Raw genomic sequence first — 20,268 nt, 5'->3', positions numbered from 1 at the left:
CTGCCCTTTTCTGGTACCTTTTTATCTTCTGTTTCAAATACATATGTAATTCCCTTGTAAATTAGTTATCGTAGTCTGTGCCTCAGTAGCCATTTATGGTAAAGCATTTTGTGTTCTGATAACCCTCTGTGTGAAAAAGAATTCTTCTAATTGCTCCCTTTGTTTTTCAGGTGATAATCCTGTCGGTTTCCCCATATTGCTGATTCATCAACCATGGCAGCCCATCTTTCACAATTTACCACTGGAAACCTTTCATGATTTTGAAAACCTCTTAACCTGCTGTGTTCCAGTGAAAAAGCCCCAATTTTTCCAATATTTCTTGACCACCATATCCCTGGTGTCATTCCAATGAAATGAGAAACAATCTGTACATTTGAACAGTTTCTCTACAGTGTGCAATATCAAACCACTTTTACACTCTGCACATTGAAATTGTTTCTCTCCCGTGTGAATTCACTGATGCTGCATCAGTTGACTGGATTGGCAAGACGTCTTTGCACACACTGAACATTTGAATGGTTTTTCTCTGGTTCTCTGATGCATGGCAAGGTATTGGGAACGATTGAATCATTTCTTGTACACAGCACATTCAAACTGTTTCTCTCCAGTGTGAATTTGTTGCCGATGCATCAGTTGGTGGGATGTGTAGTATTGTTTTGTACACACTGAACATTCAAACTGTTTCTCTCCAACGTGACCTTTCTCGAGCATTCTCGGGGTACGGAGTCTGCAAAATCACTTTTTACACACTGGACATTCGAATGGTTTCTCTCTAGTGTGAGTACCTTCATGCTGTATCAAGTAATTAGATATATAACACTGCTTTTCACACATTGTATGTTCAAACAGTTTTTCTCCAGTGTGAATTTGTTGATGATGCATCAAGTTACAGGACTGGCTAAGTCGCTTTTCACACATTGTATATTTAAATGGTTGCCCTCCAGTATAAATTCTCTGATGCTGCATCAATTGACTGGATTGGCAAAACCGTTTTTCACGCAGAGAACATGGAAACGGTTTCTCTCCAGCGTGAGTTCTCTTATGTACTTTCAGTTCATTCCACGTAGAAAGTTGCTTCTCACACACAGAACACTCAAATGGTATCTCTCCTGTGTGCACTTCCAAATGGCTGGGCCATCCAAACCTCTTTCCACACACGGTACAGTGAAAGCTGCCCCTTTTCTGATAGGCAGATAGGGTCCGGTAGTTTGTCAATCTAGGCTTATTGTTTATGAAAATTTCAGTTTATTCTCGTACTTCCACGTTGATCCTTGGTTCTACCAAACCTGAACAAACAAAACAAGTGAATTAGCAAACATAGATTGGGTTCTCCTTAGTTATTAAAATCCTAGTTTCTTTATACAGATGTCTGCTTTAGCTTGATTTTAACCAATAGAATATTTACTTTTCTCTGCCACTGTCAATGTTGCTCAAATTATTTTTTTGTCACTCAAAAATTTGCATTTATATAGCACCTTCAATGTTTGTGGGAGCTTGCTGTACACAAATTGGCTGCTGCTTTTCCTACATTACAACAGTGACTCCACTTCAAAAGTACTTCATTGGCTGTAAAGCGCATTGGGGTGTTCTGAGGTCATGAACGGCGCTTTATAAATGCAAGTTCTTTCTTAATGCAGAAGGTGATATTGGGATGGGTGACTACGAGCTTGAACTGTCAGCTGTGGCTCAGTGGTCGCACTCTCGCCTGTGAATCAGAAGGTCGTGGGTTCAAGCCCCAATCCAGAAACTTGAGAGCAGGATCCAGGTTGACACTATCAGAGGTGCAGTCCATCAGATGAGTCGTTAAACTGAACCCTGTCTGCCCTCTCAGGCATAAAAGATCCCATGACACTATTTCAAAGAAGAGCAGGGGAGTTCTCCCCTGTGTCCTGGCCAATATTTGTCCCTCAAAAAACATCACTACAACAGATTATCTGATCATTATCACATTGCTGCTTGTGGGACCTTGCTGTGCAGAACTTGACTGCTGCGTTTCCTACATTACAATCGTGATTACACTTTACAAGTACTTCATTGGCTGAAAGTGGTTTGGGACATCCTGAGGTCATGAAAGGTGCTATATAAATGCAAGTTTGTTTGTTTGTTTATGGTCAAGGAGGTAGGTTATAAGGAGCATCACAGAGGTGGAGAGGTTTAGGGAGGAAATTCCAGAGCTTAGGGTCTAAATGGCTGAAGGCAATGCCGCTAATGATGACACATTGTGGGGGATGCACGAATCCAGAGTTGGAGGAGCACAGAGTTCTAGGAGGGTTGTAGCGCTGGAGGAGGTCACAGAGATAGGGTAGGCGAGGTTATGGAAAGATTTGAACATGAGAATGAGAATTTTAAAATCGAGGCACTGGCGGATGGAAGCCTATGTTGGTCAGCAAGCACAGGGGTGATATGTGAACGGGACTTGGAGCTAGTTAAGATACAGCATACTCCAATGGTTGGTACACTAAATACTGAGTTGACAAAAGTACCCCTACATCACTGGTGTACTATTATCCACCCATGATCTCACCAAATCAGATTGAAAGTGTGTGTAGGGACAGAGGGACCTGGGAGTGAATGTGCATTTGTCCCTGAAGGTGGCAGGACATATTGAGAGAGTGGTTAACAAAGCATATGGGATCTTGGGCTTCATAAATAGAGGTATTGAGTACAAAAGTAGAGAAGTTATGCTGAACCTTTACAAAGCGCTGGTTAGGCCACAACTGGAGTACTGCTTCCAGTTCTGGTCACCTCACGTTAGGAAGAATGTGAAGGCCCTTGAGAGGGTGTAGAGGAGATTTACCAGAATGGTTCTGGGGATGGAGGATCTTGGCTACAAGGTCAGGTTGGAGAAGCTGGATTTGTTTTCATTAGAGCAAAGGAAGTTGAGGGGTGGTTTGAAAGAGGTGTACAAGATTATGACGGGTTTCGATAGGCTAGACGGGGAAAGGCTGTTCCCACTAGCTGATGGTACAAGGACTAGGGGACACAGATTTAAGGTTTTGGGCAAGAGATACAGGGGGGATAGAAACATAGAAGATAGGAGCAGGAGTAGGCCATTCGGCCCCTCGAGCCTGTTCTGCCATTTAATGAGATCATGGCTGATCATCCAAATTCAGTTGATCCCTTTAGCCTTAAGAAATATATCTAACTCCTTCTTGAATATATTTAGTAAGTTGGCCTCAACTGCCTTCTGTGGTAGAGAATTCCACAGGTTCACCGCTCTCTGGGTGAAGAAATTCCTCCTCATCTCAGTCCTAAATGGCTTACCCCTTATCCTTAGACTGTGACCCCTGGTTCTGGACTCCCCCACCATCGGGAACATCCTTCCTGCATCTAGCCTGTCTAGTCCTGTTAGAATTTTATAAGTTTCAATGAGATCCCCGCTCATTCTTCTAAACTCTAGCGAATATAAGCCTAATCGACCCAATCTCTCTTCATACATCATTCCTGCCATCCCAGGTATCAGTCTGGTGAATCTTTGCTGCACTCCCTCCATGGCAAGAACATCCTTCCTCAGATAAGGTGACCAAAACTGCACACATTACTCAAGGTGTGGTCTCACCAAGGCCCTGTACAACTGCAGCAAGACATCCTTGCTCCTGTACTCGAACCCTCTCGCTACGAAGGCCAACATACCATTTGCCTTCTTAACCGCCTGCTGCACCTGCATGCACAAGTACACGCAGGTCTCGTTGCACTTCCCCTTTTCCCAATCTATTGCCGTTCAGATAATAATCTGTCTTCCTGTTTTTGCCACCAAAGTGGATAACCTCACATTTATCCACATTATACTGCATCTGCCATGCATCTGCCCAATCACCCAACATGTGAGGAAAAACTTTTCTACGCAGCGAGTGGTGATGACTTGAAATTCGCTGCCGACGGAAGTGGTGGAAGCGGAGACACTCAATGTTTTCAAGGGGAGACTGGATAGGCACTTGAGGGAAATAAACTTACAGGGCTACGGGGATAGAGCGGGAGGAAGGGACTGACTAGATTGCTCTACAGAGAGCCGGCACGGACTCAATGGACCGGATGGCCTCCTTCTGTGCCGTTATGACTCTACTGATTTTATATAATCAGTGCAGAATTAGGGACAGTTTTGATCTGTTGGCTCATATTCTCTGAGAGTTAAGTTTTTACACATCCATCTGGATTGAACCTAGGATTTAGACATAAAAAGCCAGTTCTTCATTATCCATCAGTTCACTGGAATCAGAACCTTTTGTTCATCTCTGAACCATCAGAGTATGTGAAGAGTTTATGAAGACCCACACAAGTGCCAGATAAAGAGTGTCTTTAACTTCTTGCAGTTATAACTCCAGTTATGTAAATAGAAAAATGTGCATTTAATAATGATGTGCATCAACGATAGAGATCAGCAACTTATTATAAATTCCTGATTTATTTTATTTTATCCTTCATTTAAACTAAGGTCAGTGTATGTGATACACAACATATGCTGGGATAATCTGATTATTTGGAAAACTAATTCCAAATAGTAGTCCTGATAACGCCAGCAGAGAATGGGTAAAATGTATATGTGCTTTGTTTTAACAAAAGTATTTTTAACTCTGAATCAAAAGGTTGTGGGTTCAAGCCCCACTCCAAGACACATAATCTAGGCTGACATTCCAGTGCAGTACTGAGGGGGGTACTGCATTGTTGGAAGTGCCCTCTTAGGCGAAGTTAAATTGAATCCCGGTCTGCTTGTTCCAGTGTTTCAGGTGCACGTTAACAATCCCATGGGTCGGTAACCAGAGGACACAAATTTATTGGGCCAGAAATTGGTGAACGGGGCTTGCCGCGCGTGCAAGCCCCGTATATGCACTTACCCCACGCTACTGCCGATCAGCTCCAGGGACGCCTGGACTTGGTGTTTGAAAAAGAAGAATCCCGGGCAGCGTATGACGTCACGCCGCCCAGGAGTGCAGCCAGCGCGAAGCCAGGAGCGTGCAGTGTAAGTGAGACACGCCCCTTGAGGTCTCAGTTTCACTGGACACGCCCCCAATGTTTCTGTCAAGCTGCTAAGCATTTTTACATGCAAAGCAGCAGTTTAAATAGGTTTTTGGAAGTTTTTTGAAGATTTTGGTAACTTTTATAAACTTTTTTAAATGTTTACATTATTTTGAGTAATCTGAAGTAGTTTTAAAGAGAATTAAAGCAATTTAAAGACTTTTAAAAGCCCTAAAAGAATTTTTTTAATTCCATTTATTTATTTAGCAATGTCGTCGTCATACGTGTCTTCACACTGTTCCCTTTGGGGAACTGTATGAAGTGGTGGAAGGATTTATGGCCATGATTAACGCTCATTCCGTGACCGTAACCATCTTTGAACCAGCCATTCGGGCGGTTAGTCCTATGGCGGGAGGGTTTTACGGGCTCCCACAAGCTATACAAGGAGGGGGGGCCACCCACACCCACGGACGCAAATATCCCACTGGATGTCAACCCAGAATTTAGAGCCGGAGCTCCGACTCCACTTGCCGGGACTGTCTGGAGCGGGGTTCGAAACCCTACCCTGATCTGGCCCAGCGGCGGGGATCCTACCGCTATGACAAAGGCCCAATCCGATTAGCAACGTGAAATGGCAGCATAGGGCTCCAGTCACGGGGAGGGAAAAGGCGCAGGAAACGTATGGGTGTCACCTTTTGTGCGGAGTGGGCCTTTTGTGTAGCAGTAAGCATCCCCGCCGCTGGGCCAGAAGGAGTAGGGTTTTGAACCCCACTCCAGGCAGTCCCGGCAAGTGGAGTCGGAGCTCCAACTTTAAATTCTGGGTGGACATCCAGCGGGATACTTGCGTCCGTGGGTGTTGGTGACCCCCCCCCCTCAGATGGGTTGTGGGAGCCTGTAAAACCCTCCCGCCATAGGACTAACCACCCTAATGGCTGGTTCAAAGATGGTTACGGTCACAGAATGAGCGTTAATCACGGCCATAAATCCTTCCACCACTTCATACAGTTCCCCAAAGGGAACAGTGTGAGGATACGTACGATGATGACCTCTTGCGCAATGCACCTCCTTGGACCCTCAGTCGCAGATGCGAGGGGGCAAGTCGTGCAATTGTTAAATTTTTCATTTTATTGACATGTAAAATGTTGGCCCAGTAATTCCCTTCCAAATGTGCGAGTACGGTCGGGGTACTTATGCATCTGGCCGGATGAAATGCCGGTTTTCAGCATGCACAGTGCATGTGGGGAAAACCGGCATTTCCTGTCCTCTGAACGAAGGGGTTCAGAGGCAGAACGCGTGTGACTGCACAGGCAGCGCGTGCGCAGTATAATTCGCCGCTTTCATTAATGCTTTCAGTGAGGTCAAGTCATTACAACTTACACATGAAAAAAGCATGGGTACAGTTGCTCCAGAGGCTGCGGAGCAAGATATTTATTATCGTGGAGCTTCTGAAAGTATGTATGTCTGTATATATTCCTCTGCGTGTTATGTATATATTCCTTTACTTATGTGTATGAATGTATTATTTAATTATGACTTTCAGAGAAAGTAACTTATTGGAAAATCATAATTAAAAACATATTCATACACATTAGTAAAGGAATATAAAACATACATACATATACGTAAAGGAATATATGTGGACATACATACATAACTCATTCTCACATTCCATTCACACAGCCACAATTGCTCCTTCTACCTACCGTTCTGAAAACCCTATAAAAAAAAAAAATTTAAACTTTAAAACTTACTTAAAATTTATTAAAATAACTTCCCTCCCTTTCCCAAACAAAAATATTGCATTTCAGAAGCTCCACGATAAAAGATATCTTCCTCCGCAGCCTTGGAACAACTTTACACATGCTTTTTTCAAGTGTAACTTCTAAGGACTTACCCTCACTGAATCCATCATTGAAATCCACAAAGTTCACTGCGCAAGCGCTGCCTGTGCAGTCGCACGCGCTGTGAATAGACCTTGGGTCTGGAAGTGCCGGCGTTCCCCGCATGCGCTGTTCCTGCTGAACGCCGGCATTTCCAACGACCAGATGCGTGAGTACCCCAACCGTACTCACGCTTCTGGCCGCGAATTTCTGGCCCAATATAATTGTAAAAGTAGCAAAGGGGAGATGAAGACCAATCAGCAACAGAGGCGCTGGCCGCTCCACCAATCAGCAGCAGAGGCTCTGGCCGCTCCACCAATCATCAGCAGCAACAGCTCTGACTGCTCCGCCAACCAACAGCAGCAGCTCTGGCCGCTCCACCAATCAGCAGCAACGGCTCTGACCGCTCCACCAATCAGCAGCAGTAGCTCTGACCGCTCCACCAATCAACAGCAACAGCTCTGACCGCTGCGCCAATCAGATGCAGGGACCAATTGATGGGAACGGAACAAGCGCCGGCGGCAGCGCCTTGGTTGAGTGGAAAGCGCCAGGGTAGCGTGTGGAGCTCAGCGGGCCTTCGCCAAATGCCAGCCTTTGAGGAGACGGAGGCAGCGGCCGGTTCATGGCTACAGGCAGCTGATCAGACTCGGCTCAGGCTTCGCTTTCTCCCTCACTTTACAAGCGGCATTTCGCCCGTTACATTCGCGGGGCTCTGACCGGCCGTGGCCGGGCCCCTAATTTCAACATCAACCTGTCCGGCCTTTGTTCCCAGGCCCGTCCAGCGGCCACTCCTGCACTTTCTCCATCTCAAAACTCCACCCATCCGACCCCGTAATAACTCCAACCAATGACGAGTGATCTCTCGGCAACATAAACGCCAAAGGCAACGAGTGGGATAGGATAGGATGGAGCTTTTACCCGCTCAACCAATCCAGGGCCAGCATCTCTCCGGCTCAACCAATCCGAGGGGGGGGGGGCAGAGTCTCTCCGGCTTAGCCAATCCGGGGCCAGAGTTTCTCCCGCTCAACCAATCCGGGGCCAGAGTCGCTCCCGCTCAACCAATCCGGGCCAGAGAAGGAATAGGGCAAGTAAATGTGATCAGGACTAGTTGTAAATGCATAGGATATAGGCACAGAAACAGGCCATTCGGCCCAACCAGTCGAGCCTCATCTAACACTATCAGCATAACCCTTCTCCCTCATATGCTTGTCCAGCCTCCCCTTAAATGCGTCTATACTCTTCACTTCAATTACTCCCTGTGGTAGCGAGTTCCACATTCTCGTCACTCTCTGGGTAAAGAAGTTTCTTCTGAATTCCCTATTGGATTTCTTGGTGACTATCTTGTATTGATATCCTCTATAATAACAACAGAAAATGCTGGAAAAACTCAGCAGGTCAGGCAACATCCGTGGAGAGAAATTTGAGTTGACGTTTCGGGTCGAACCCTTCTTCAAAACTGGAAACTGGAAAGAAAAGTCTGTAAGGGTGACCCCGAGCTTCCGGTCGCCTGTCATTTTAATTCACCGCTCCATTCCCACTCGGACCTCACCGTCCTTGGCCTCTTGTTCCACAGAAGCTCAACGTAAACTCGAGGAACAGCACCTCATCTTCCGATTAGGCACTCTGCAGCCTTCCGGACTCAATATCGAGTTCAACAATTTCAGATCATAAGCTCGGCCCCCATTTCATTTTCTCTTGTAATTGTTCCACTCCTTTCCCGCCCCCCCCCTTTCCTTTTGTTTCTCTCTCACACCTGGCAGCTATCTTTTGCCCTGCCAGTACACTTTACACCTAATCTCAGCCTATTACCATCTCGTCTAGCTTCTAATCTCTTTTACTTCTTTTGTTTCTTTTCTTTTGTCCGATCGCAGCCCTGCCTTCGATCCAGTTTCTTTTCTTTCCAGTTTTGAAGAAGGGTTCGACCCGAAACGTCAACTCAAATTTCTCTCCATGGATGTTGCCTGACCTGCTGAGTTTTTCCAGCGTTTCCTGTTGTTATTTCGGATTTCCAACATCTGCAGTATTTTGCTATTGATATCCTCTGGTTGTGCTCTTCCCCACAAGTGGAAACACTCTCCTGAATCTACTCTATCAAAACGTTTCATAATTTTAAAGACCTCTATTAGGTCACCCCTCAGCCTTTTTTCAAGGGAAAAGACCCAGCCTGTTCTTCCTTTCCTGATAGGTATACCCTTGCGTTTCTGGTATCATCCTTGTAAATCTTCTCTGCACCCTCTCCAGTGCCTCTATATCCTTTTTATAATATAGCGGCCAGAATTGTATGCAGTACTCCAAGTGTGGTCTAACCAAGGTTCCATAGAAGTTTAGCATAATTTCACTCCTTTTCAATTCTATCCCTCTAGAAATAAACCCTAGTGCCTGGTTTGCTTTTTTTATGGCCTTATCGCAACTTTTAGTGATTTGTGTATTTGTACTCTGAGATCCTTTTGCTCCTGTACCCCACCCAGACTCACACCCTCCAAGTAATAAGTGACCTCCCTATTCTTCCTACCAAAATGTAACACCTCACATTTATCTGTGTTAAAATTCATTTGTTTGCCAATTATATGCCCATTCTGCAAGTTTATTAATGTCTTCCTGTAGTTACACTCCTCCTCAGTATTGACTATCCCCCCGCCCCCCAATTTGGTGTCATTTAGAAATTGTGTTTTTGATTCCAAAGTCTAAATTATTAATATAAATTGTGAACAACAGTGGTCCCAGCACTGATCCTTGTGGAACACCACTACCCACCTTCTGCCACTGTGAATAGCTACCCTTTACCCCTACTCTCTGCTTTCTGTCTTGAAGCCAGCTAGCTATCCAATCTGCTTTTTGTTCCCTACATTGGATACATTTTTTTGCCTTTCCATTGTCCTCCTCTCATAAAGGCATGACTCCTTGCTGGTGTTTCATGAGCACTGGCAACCCTCCAGTACCTTGCCTCAGTCACGACCCATCAGGCTTACCCATCAGTCAGCCATTCAACATTTGTGAGGCTAGACAGTTAATGATGACAGGCTATTCAACTTGGGGGAGGGCACCACAACCAAGCCCAATCTTGTCATTCAGTTTAATATATATATGTACATACACACTTTCCAGTAGGAGCCACTGGAAGGCAATCAGCACTGGGAACCCTGCTGATTTTCCCTCCCCAGAATGATGAGGTTAATTGCAGCAGTCCAACTGCTATGACAGCTGAGATCAGCTAGCTCAGCATTGACCGTGAACTGAATATGGGACATTTTGGTCTGTGTGAATTATCACACACTGAGCCATTGAGGAGGAGGAAGAGGAGGAGGGGGAGCGCTTTCACCTACATTTCTTTAAGCTTTAACTTTAGCGAAAGGTTACAGAGCACTGATAATCATTAGGTCAGATCGGCCATTTTGGAACTGAGCCAGCACCAGAGCTGTGGCTGAACATTCGCCCTCCTCCGCTGTCTGACACAAAGGCCATTCATCCCATTGAAACTCAGCATCTTGCTGACATGGTAAACTCTCTGCCATGTATGGCTCTTTTCCTGACCCAGAACATGTGTAATGACCGCCACTTGAGGGGACTACCCAAAATATTGTTTTCATATTGAAAGAAATACCTATACTTACAATGGTCAGAGGGCATTGATTAGAAAACACATCTGTCAATGTTACATGAATTTTAAAGTTGAGGACTAGATTAGATAATATATAGAATCGTTCCAGCACAATACCAGAGATACGAGAAAACCAAGGGTGTGGTGAGAATGAAGAACTTAAAGAAATTATTAGTAAAAAAACAGTACTAGCAAAATTAATGGGACTAAAAGTCAATAAATCCCAAGGACCAGATGACCTACATCCTAGGGTTTTAAAAGAGGTGGCCATTGGGATAGTGGACGCATTGGTTGTCATCTTCCAAAATTCGATAGATTCTGGAACGATTCCTGCAGATTGGAGGATAGCAAATGTAACCCCGCTATTTAAGAAAGGAGGGAGAGAGAAAACGGGGAACTACAGACCTGTTAGCCTCACATCAGCAGTTGGGAAAGTGCTGGAATCTGTTATAAAGGATGCAATAACTGGGCACTTAGAAACTAATAGTAAGATTGGATGGAGTCAACATGGATTTATGAAAGAGAAATCCTGTTTAACAAACCTATCGGAGTTCTTTGAGGATGTAACAGTGGAGTAGACAAAGGGGAACCGGTAGATGTGGTGTATTTGGATTTTCAGAAGGCCTTCGATAAGGTCCCACACAAGAGGTTGGTGAACAAAATTAGGGCACGTGGAATTGGGGGTAATATACTAGCATGGATTAAGAATTGGTTAACAGACAGAAAACAAAGAGTAGAGATAAATGGGTCTTTTTCAGGATGGCAGGCTGTGACTAGTGGAGTACCGCAAGGATCGGTGCTTGGGCCCCAGCTATTCACAATCTATATCAATGATTTGGATGAGGGGGCTAAATGTAACATTTCCAAATTTGCTGATGATACAAAGTTAGGTGGCAGTGGCAGTTGTGAAGAGGATGTGAAGAGGCTTCAAAGGGATCTCGACAGGCTCAGTGAGTGGGCAAGAACATGGCAGATGGAATATAATGTGGATAAATGTGAAGTTATCTACTTTGGTAGAAAAAACAGAAAGGTAGTGTATTTCCTAAATGGTGAAAGATTGGGGAATGCAGATGCTCAAAGGGACCTGGGTGTCCTTGTACATGAGTCACTGAAAGTGAATGTGCAGGTGCAGGAAGCCATTAGGAAGGCAAATGGTATGCTGGCCTTCATTACAAGAGGATGAGAGTACAGGAGTAAATAAGTCTTACTCCAGTTATATAGGGCCTTGGTGAGACCACACCTGGAGTACTGTGTACAATTTTGGCCTCCTTACCTAAGGAAGGATATACTTGCCATAGAGGGAGTGCAACGAAGGTTCACGGGATTGATTCCTGGGATGGCGGAACTGTCATATGAGAAGAGATTGAGTAAACTAGGCCTGTATTCTCTTGAATTCAGAAGAATGAGAGGGGATCTCATTGAAGCATACACAATTATTACAGGGCTTTATGGGGTGGATGCTGGGAGAATGTTTCCCTTGGCTGGGGAGTCTAGAACCAGGGCCCACAGCCTCAGGATAAAGGGTAGGCCATTCAGGACTGAGACATTTCTTCACACAGAGGGTGGTGAATCTTTGGAATTCTCTACCCCAGAGGGCTGTGGAGGCTCAGTCATTGGGTATATTCAAAACAGAAGTCGATAAATTTCTGACTAGTAAGGGCATCAAGGGATATGGCGATAGGGCCGGTGAATGGAGTTGAGGCAGAAGATCAGCCATGATCTCATTGAATAGCGGAGCAGGCTCGAAGGGCCAAATGGCCTACTCCTGCTCCTATTTCTTCTGTTCTTATGTAATAGGAGGCCATTTCGCCCATGCCAGCTCTCTGCAAGAGCACTTCAGCTTGTCCCACTCCCCCACCCTTTCCCTGTATACCAGCAATTTATTTTTCCTTCAGGTACTTATCCAATTCCCTTTTGAAAGCCATGACTGAATCTGCCTCCTCCACCCTTTCAGGCAGTACATTCCAGATCCTAACCACTCACTGCGTAAAAAGGTTTTTCCTCATGTCGCCTTTGGTTCTTTTGCCAATCACCTTAAATCTGTGTCCTCTGGTTCTCGACCCTTTCGCCAATGGGAACACTTTCCCTCTATCTACTCTGTCCAGTCCCCTCATGATTTTGAACACCCTGTAGAAAGTATATACAGACCCTTAATTTTAATATTTCTTGAAATGCTTTGCCAGGCAAAAAGGCTTTTCAAAGTGAAATAAAGTTGGGAGAAAGCAGGGACCGGGTACTGAATTTGGATGATCAGCCATGATCGCATTGAATGGTGGAGCAGGCTTGAGGGGCCGAATGGCCTACTCCTGCTCCTATCTTCCATGTTTCTACGTCTATGTCTATGTTTCTATGAATGTAACAAGCAATCTTTCATTGATAAGGCAGGAAACATGGTTGTGACTGCAGGGGGTAATGATAGTCAACAGAGATAAACAAACCCCCTGAGTATTGTAGACATGGTGTCTCTGGTGACCTTTCTGAGGCGAGAAGTCAAACCTTTGAAGTTTTGAAATGCAGAATACGACGTAACTCATGAACCGAACCAAGTGGTTTTCCACCACCTTTGTAAACTTTAGGAGTGAATGAACAATTTTGGGCTGTGATAAAGACAAACTAATGGATAGCGACACAGGATGTGTGAGTGTAAACGTTTGACAGCTCAAACAGCTCAGACCAACATTAAATGAACATTTCATTATCTCTGAATGATTGATTTACTGCAAAAGACAAGCTGTATAAAACACGATGGCTAAAGAAAATCAGCACTGCAGTCAGAAGAAAGTGTCTTGGTCAGTCATTTCGCCTACGGGGATCAGGCTGCAGTCAGAGGAAGGAGGGGCCTGGCCAGTCATCTCGCCGACGAGGATCAGGCTGCAGTCGAAGGAAGGAGGGGCCTGGCCAGTCTTTTCACTGACGAGGATCAGGCTGCAGTCGGAGGAAGGAGGGGCCTGGCCAGTCTTTTCGCTTACGAGGACCTACAATCAACACTGGACTGATCATCGGCGGGTGGTGGTATGTATGATTTCCTGTAATATTATTGGTGAACTGCTCGAATAGTGGTTGGGGTTTTGAACCTGTCTTAGGAACAATAAAAGGTTAAAGGCAGAACCCGTGTGTCTGGTGTAATTTCTTCCAGATCTCAAGTCTGAACTCTCTAACCTGTTGGATGGGGCGAGGTGTAATTCTGCACGTCTTACAACCTCTATCAAATCTCTTCTCAATCTTCTCTGCTCCAAGGAGAACAGCCGCAGCTTCTCCAGTCTATCCATTTATTTTAGTTTATTTTAAAAAAGGTTATTTTCTATATTGTACAGCTATTACTCTGTAGTCAGCACTTCATATTCTAATTGCTCATCTACACACAAGTCTCACTGGTGTGATTAACAAACATTATATTGTAAAAAAAGAATTATCCCAAATTAGTTTGTGTTCAGCAGCATAATTTATACAAAGTCAATAAATTGTTACTTTTCAGTTAATCCCCCAACAACTGCTTAATGTATGATATCTGAAGTCAAACAGGCTGTATTAACAGAAGCTGCTGTTTGTTTGTGCACCCAGTCACTTGGACTAGACCCAGATGTAAACAAACTTTCTACATTATTAAAGTTAAATTACCTTTAATATATTAAGCAAATTTGTGGAAAAGGAATTCCACTCCACAGGAGAGTATTGTACCACTGTCCCAGACATCAAAAATCTAGGCTGACACTCCAGTGCAGTGCTGAGGGAGTGCTGCACTGTCGGAGGTGCCGTCTTTCGGATGAGACGTTAAACCGAGGCCCCGTCAGCTCTCTCAGGTGGACGTAAAGGATCTCATGGTACTATTTCGAAGAAAAGCAGGGGAGTTATCCCCGGTGTCCTGGACAATATGTATCCCTCAATCAACATAACAAAAACAGATTATCTGGCCATTATCACATTGCTATTTGTGGGACCTTGCTGTGTACAATTGGCTGCTGTGTTTCCTACATTACAACAGTGACTATACTCCAAAAAAGCACTTCATTGGCTGTAAAGCGCTTTGGGACATCCTGAGGTTGTGAAAGGCGCTATATAAATGCAAGTCTTTCTTTTAAGTGTTGTACTTGCCGGGATATTATGAGTCACCTGACACAAGCTTGTTATTGAGAATAAGCTGCACTGGCAAATCTGGAATGTAGTTAGAAGTCGGTCAACTTTCTATGCAGGAAACGCGTGGGATGAAATGTTGTCTGAAGGCCAAAAACTACACTCCTTGGGGAAGATTTTGACTTTGCGCGATAGTGTAAAATGGGCGATAGCGAGTTGGCAGCCCCTTTTACACCTCTCCTGATTTTGACTTCAATGGAAATAAAAATTGGGAGAGATATACAACAGGCTACCGACTTGCTATTACCCGTTTCGCACTATCACACAAAGTTAAAATTACCCTCCTTGTTACTAGGGGAGAAGAATAAGACCAGGCATACTTACTAAGAAAGGAGAGCAGTTTGCATACATAGAAACATAGAAACTAGGAGCAGGAGTAGGCCATTCGGCCCTTCGAGCCTGCTCCGCCATTCAACGAGATCATGGCTGATCATCCAAACCCTAGCACCCGGTCCCTACACCGACTGCCATCCCACCCAAGCCCTATCCCCGTAACCCCACGTATTTAATCCCCCCCTAACACTAAGGGCCAATTTTTATCATGGCCAATCAACCTAACCCGCACATCTTTGGACTGTGGTACCCAGACTGACCACTAATAAATAAAAATAAATCATCTTTTGCTGCTTCAACGACTTGTGATTAAAACCATTTTGCATCACAATGTATGTATTATATAAATAAAAAACAAAATACTGCAGATGCTGGAAATCTGGAACGAAAAACCCAGAAAAGGTTGGAAACACACTGCAGGTCAATTGGCATTTGTGGAGACAATAGACAAGTTCATGTTTTGGGTGAGGATCTTTCTTCAGGAGTCCTCAATCATCTCGACATATTATATTTTCTGAATAAAATCTTGGATTCTCTTTTGTATGAATTCTCACCAGATCTAGCCTGCTGTCTTGAAATAATTCATCCGTCACTTTTGAAGCTCCAGCATTTGCAAGGAAGACTTGAATTCAGAAGAAAGGAAATGGAAATCTATTTGACAAAGATTAAGTAGAAAATACAAAAAACTATAAAAATTATTGGGGTTGATTTTCACTGCCTTCGCCTCACGTTAACGGGCTCAAAATTGGGTGGGGAGACCCACTCCCTTCCGCGCCACCCGACAACTTAACCTTGATGGCGGCTGCCCTGGTCCGATCTTGAGGCTTCAATCCGAAAGCTCGTTTGGCACCTCACAGCTCACCTGCCAGATTTTAAACCATGGGGCCTCTTCACCGCCGGAATGGGCGGCCGGCCAGCGCACAATTGCCTCCACATGTCCAATATACCACACAGACCGCACTGCTCCTTGACATTCTCAGTGCTCTATGCACTTTCAGTATTGTTCTTCGACTTGTAATTGCTAGCCAAGGAGGTCTGCGGGGAGTTCATGTGTGTAAATTTTGAGCAGAAACGTATTTGGGCTTGACGGGGCCTGTGAGTACTTGCAAGCCCATTGCCGTTCATTGTTCAGGCTCACAGGTGCAGAATGGCTGTTTGGGCAATGTAGCAAGGGGCTGTACCTGCCGAACTATACAAAGCACAGGCTGCCGTCTTTAGGACAGGATGGGTAATGGGAGGAAAAACATCGGGGACAAAAAAAATTAAGGTAATATACCATAAGAGAGGCCAGAGGATGCTTGGTGTGGAAATTGGGAACATTCAGGTGCAGCAGGGGATGTTATTCTTAAGTTAGAGTTGAAACACCTTTTTCAGGCAGAGTAAAGTGAGTGTTGCTCCAGATCTTGTGCTACACCTGATCTGGGAGTACTTTATAGTGACAATAGGTTGAGAAAGCATAGCACAGATCTGTCTCGTATTAAAAAGTTAATCAAAAAATATTAAATATGTCATGAACTTGTCCAAAATGAAATGTGGATGGCAAATCAGATGTTGCAACTATGTTTCTTCCCAGACGTTTTGCACTGAACTCAAATAGCATAGTAAAACTTTCAATTTGTTTTAACTTGGTACATAGTTAGCGTACAGAACCTTTTTGCTACTGCTTTATTGTACAGTATGTGGTTTAATTGCCTGAATAGAATCACCAAATGTTGGCACAGTACATAGAAACTTTACTGTTTTGAGTTCAGGGAGTAAAGGATCACAATCAATCTGTCTGACACGTCCATAAGCAATGTACACGGGTCTCTGACTCTTATTATAACTTTATCTAGCACAATGACTGTGCAATCAGAACAAGCAGGGGCAGGCCTGTGGTCCGTTGCCGGACTTGTATCTAAACAACAAGGCCCCGTAACACTAAACACAGAGTAAACAAATGAGTGTGCTTTATTCATATCATCAAACAAAAGAAGAAGTAGTGCAAGATACCACACAGACTCACAGGTATTCAGTTCATTTTGAAAAGATTTATCTGGCTTTAAAGAAAAAGGCATTTGCTTAAGTCAACAAGTAATAACAAATATTGCAGCACTGTACTACAAAAATGAGTGGAGGACATTTATCGGAGGGGGAGGGGAATAAAAGCACTGCTAATAGATGACTCAGCAAAATCAACCTATAACCTTTCAAAGCCCAAGAGCTGGAAATTGTATATTAGATATACTAATACAGAGGCAGAAATTTTAAGTACAATATCGTGTGACGTTCACTGATATTCTCACTGTAACTGCAAGGATACCATTAAAATACTTTTGAAAGCTAGCCCATCAATGTGAGTTTTGACACGCTTACATGAAATCTGGATGCTACCCTCTTTCTCCTCATTCGTCCTTTCACCCTGTTTTATTTTCTTCTCCATCATGTACTCTTTCCTCATCTCCATCATTCTTTCTTCCAGTCTCTTTTACATTCCCTAATTTCCTCATTCATTAATTTTTTCTCTCTTTATTGCACCCTCTGCCCTTGAATCTTTCTCTGACTCCTCTCTTTCCCTCCATCCGGTATTGTCTCTTTTTCCTCCCTATCACTCTCATTCATTTTCCTGCGTTCTACTTGTTTCTTTCTCATTCCCTCTCATTCACTTTCGGTTGCTCTCATTCCTTTTTTCTCCTTTCATTCAGTCCTCTCGTTCCCTTATTCCCATCTCCCTCATGCTTTCCATCTCTCCTCGTTTCTCTGTCTCTCACTCGCGCAACATCCCTCCCCTCGCCTCTCATTCAATTGCTCCCTTTTTATTCAGTACGTGAAGTTTTGAAGATGCGATTCATTCATTCGCTGGAATCCTTAGGGAAACAGGAACTTCAGAGGAGGGCTTCACCCTGAGCTTGTGAGAAGGTGATTGCTCATATGTCTTCCATTCTCCCTCAGTTCCATCACTTCTCCAGAAGTGGCTGCACTTCATAGGCCACCTGAGGTGCGATTTTCAGTATCTGCTGGGTATCTCGACTCTACTATTCTACTTAAACATGATGCTGTCGGTAAAGTCCATGCTGCCACAAAGGATCTCATGATAAACTGACAGTGGTTTCTCCACACCGTTGGGTGGCTTGTTTTCCGCTGCAGTTCTGTGGCATTGAAGGCTTGTGCTTGGATGAGCAAAGAGCCACACTTCAGCCACAGAAGAGCAGCCTGCAGATCGTAAGAGGCCAATTGCCTTCCCTGCCCTATAAAGATTAAAAAACTGAAGTACTTCTAATGTTATTGATACCTTAAGGACATCTCTACGCCATAGGGCTAAATGGCTTATAAACTACTCTTTGTACTGGCTACAGGTTACACCACACTGGGAGCAAAGCCAAAGCAATGCGAGACACCCCCGAAGATGATCCCATGTTGCTTCTTTAAATTAGAATTGAGTGACTTCACATCCAAGTAACTGTACAAATTGCTTCAACATAAAAGCAAAATTGCTTCACATCAGCACAAACTGTGTTCCAGCGGATCTCCTTTGACATTGCTTATGGGTAGTTTGTGTGTGAACTGCAATGATGTTTAACTGCTAAGATGTTGTTGAATTTAAGATAAGCTGCCTTTTCAAGACCACTGTTCAGGCCCTCCCTGAAGAAATGGACTAATTAAGTACATCCTGAGGGCATCTAGAAGCTAACTGTTAAGAAACGTTTCTGTAGATTATTAGTTGTTTGTAAACCCAGGTCATTGAGGTCAGAAAATCCAGTGGAAAATGATCGGCTTTCTTTCGAGCTCCTTCAATACATTTGACACTCTTGTAGAGTGACAACTGCAGTGTGTTGTCTGAAGCACCACGGGCATTGGCAGGTCCAAGACTTTTTTTCTACATCCACATATACCTTAGGTATCTAAGACTTTAATTGATTTGACTGCCTTTTTTAAAGTCACGAGATGTGGTAAAAGAAGCAAGAAAGTGACCTCCTGGAAGCAATAGGAAAGGAAAGAGAACTGAAGGTTTTGATGGATAGGTCACTGAAACCATTGGTTCAGTATTTGTTAGCAGTGGAGAAAGCAAATTTAAATTATGGCATGTGTAGTCAAGGGTGTAACTTGAGATAATATTGAAAGGAGGTCATTTTGAAATTGTATCTGGCCATGGAGACTACATTTAGAGTACTGTGTCCCATTATTAGAGGCAGTTCAGAGGACAGCTACAAGTTTGGTTCCTTAACTTAGAGGGCTGGGTTATGAGGAAAGATTGCCTACTCTGCAACTCTGCTCTCTGGAGAAGAGCAGGACTTGGTTGAAGTCTTTAAAATTTTATGGGGTATGGAAAAATTAGATCCAGGAAAGTTTTTCTATCAAGGCGAGGGGAAGTTGTATAAATTTAAGGGTGGAACAGAAAGCATGGTGGTTTTTTTTTAAAAAGGACTGCATGAATTCCTGTTAGTAAATAATAGGAAAGGGAAAGACCATGATAGAATAATCATACATATATCGTGTCAGCTGTTGGTAGCACTCTTGCCTCTGAGTCAGAAGGTTGTGGATTCCACGCCAGGGAAGCTGACACTCCCAGTGCAGTGCAGGAGGAGTGCTGCACTGTTGGAGGTGCTGTCTTTAGGATGAAACCGAGGTCCCGTCGGCCTGCTCAGATGGGTGTAAACGATCCCATGGCACTATTTGAAGAATAGCAGGGAAGTTCTCCTCGGTGTCCTGGCCAATATTTATCCCTCAACCAACATCACATTGCTATTGGTGAGACCTTGTGTGCAAATTGCTGTCGCATTTCCTACATTACAACAGTGACTACACTTCAAAAGTACTTCATTGGCTGTAAAGCGCTTTGGGATGTCCTGAAGTCATGAAAGGCGCTATAGAAATGCAAGTCCTTGCCTTTAAATAGGATTCAGGATATTAGTTCTAGAATCACAGTAAGTAACCTAATGGAAGATATGGATGGTCTTCCCAGCCCCAAATAATAGTTACTATGAAACTTTAGCATAACATTCTCGGGTTGCACGGTAATGTTCTCTCTTAATGGTGAAGTCAAAGCTGTTCAAACTCAGCAGCGTAAATCTAGAAAATGCAAATACCAATTTGCACGGTTTCATAAGATTAAGGATCAGATTTTTCACCAATTCTTTACATTCACATTTACATATTGTACGCACAAGTAATTAAGGTGTCAGCTTTGGTACAGTATAAATGCAAGTTCTTTCTTTTTTTTATAATACACATGATTTCTAGATTTAATTTGTTTTATTGAAATCTTCATCTGACTCCTTCCTGTATTTAGTGACTCAGAAAATAACATAAGGATAGAAATTAGTGTCATAATGCTAATTGCACAAATGCTTACTGTACTCGTGACAAATTCCTCTCCTATTTTAATGAAGACGT

This window comes from Somniosus microcephalus, chromosome 16 (assembly GCF_052327205.1).
Source record: "Somniosus microcephalus isolate GS21.2 chromosome 16, FLI_Smic_1.0, whole genome shotgun sequence".
Classification (NCBI taxonomy): Eukaryota; Metazoa; Chordata; class Chondrichthyes; order Squaliformes; family Somniosidae; genus Somniosus; species Somniosus microcephalus.
This window is presented reverse-complemented; position numbering follows the sequence as displayed.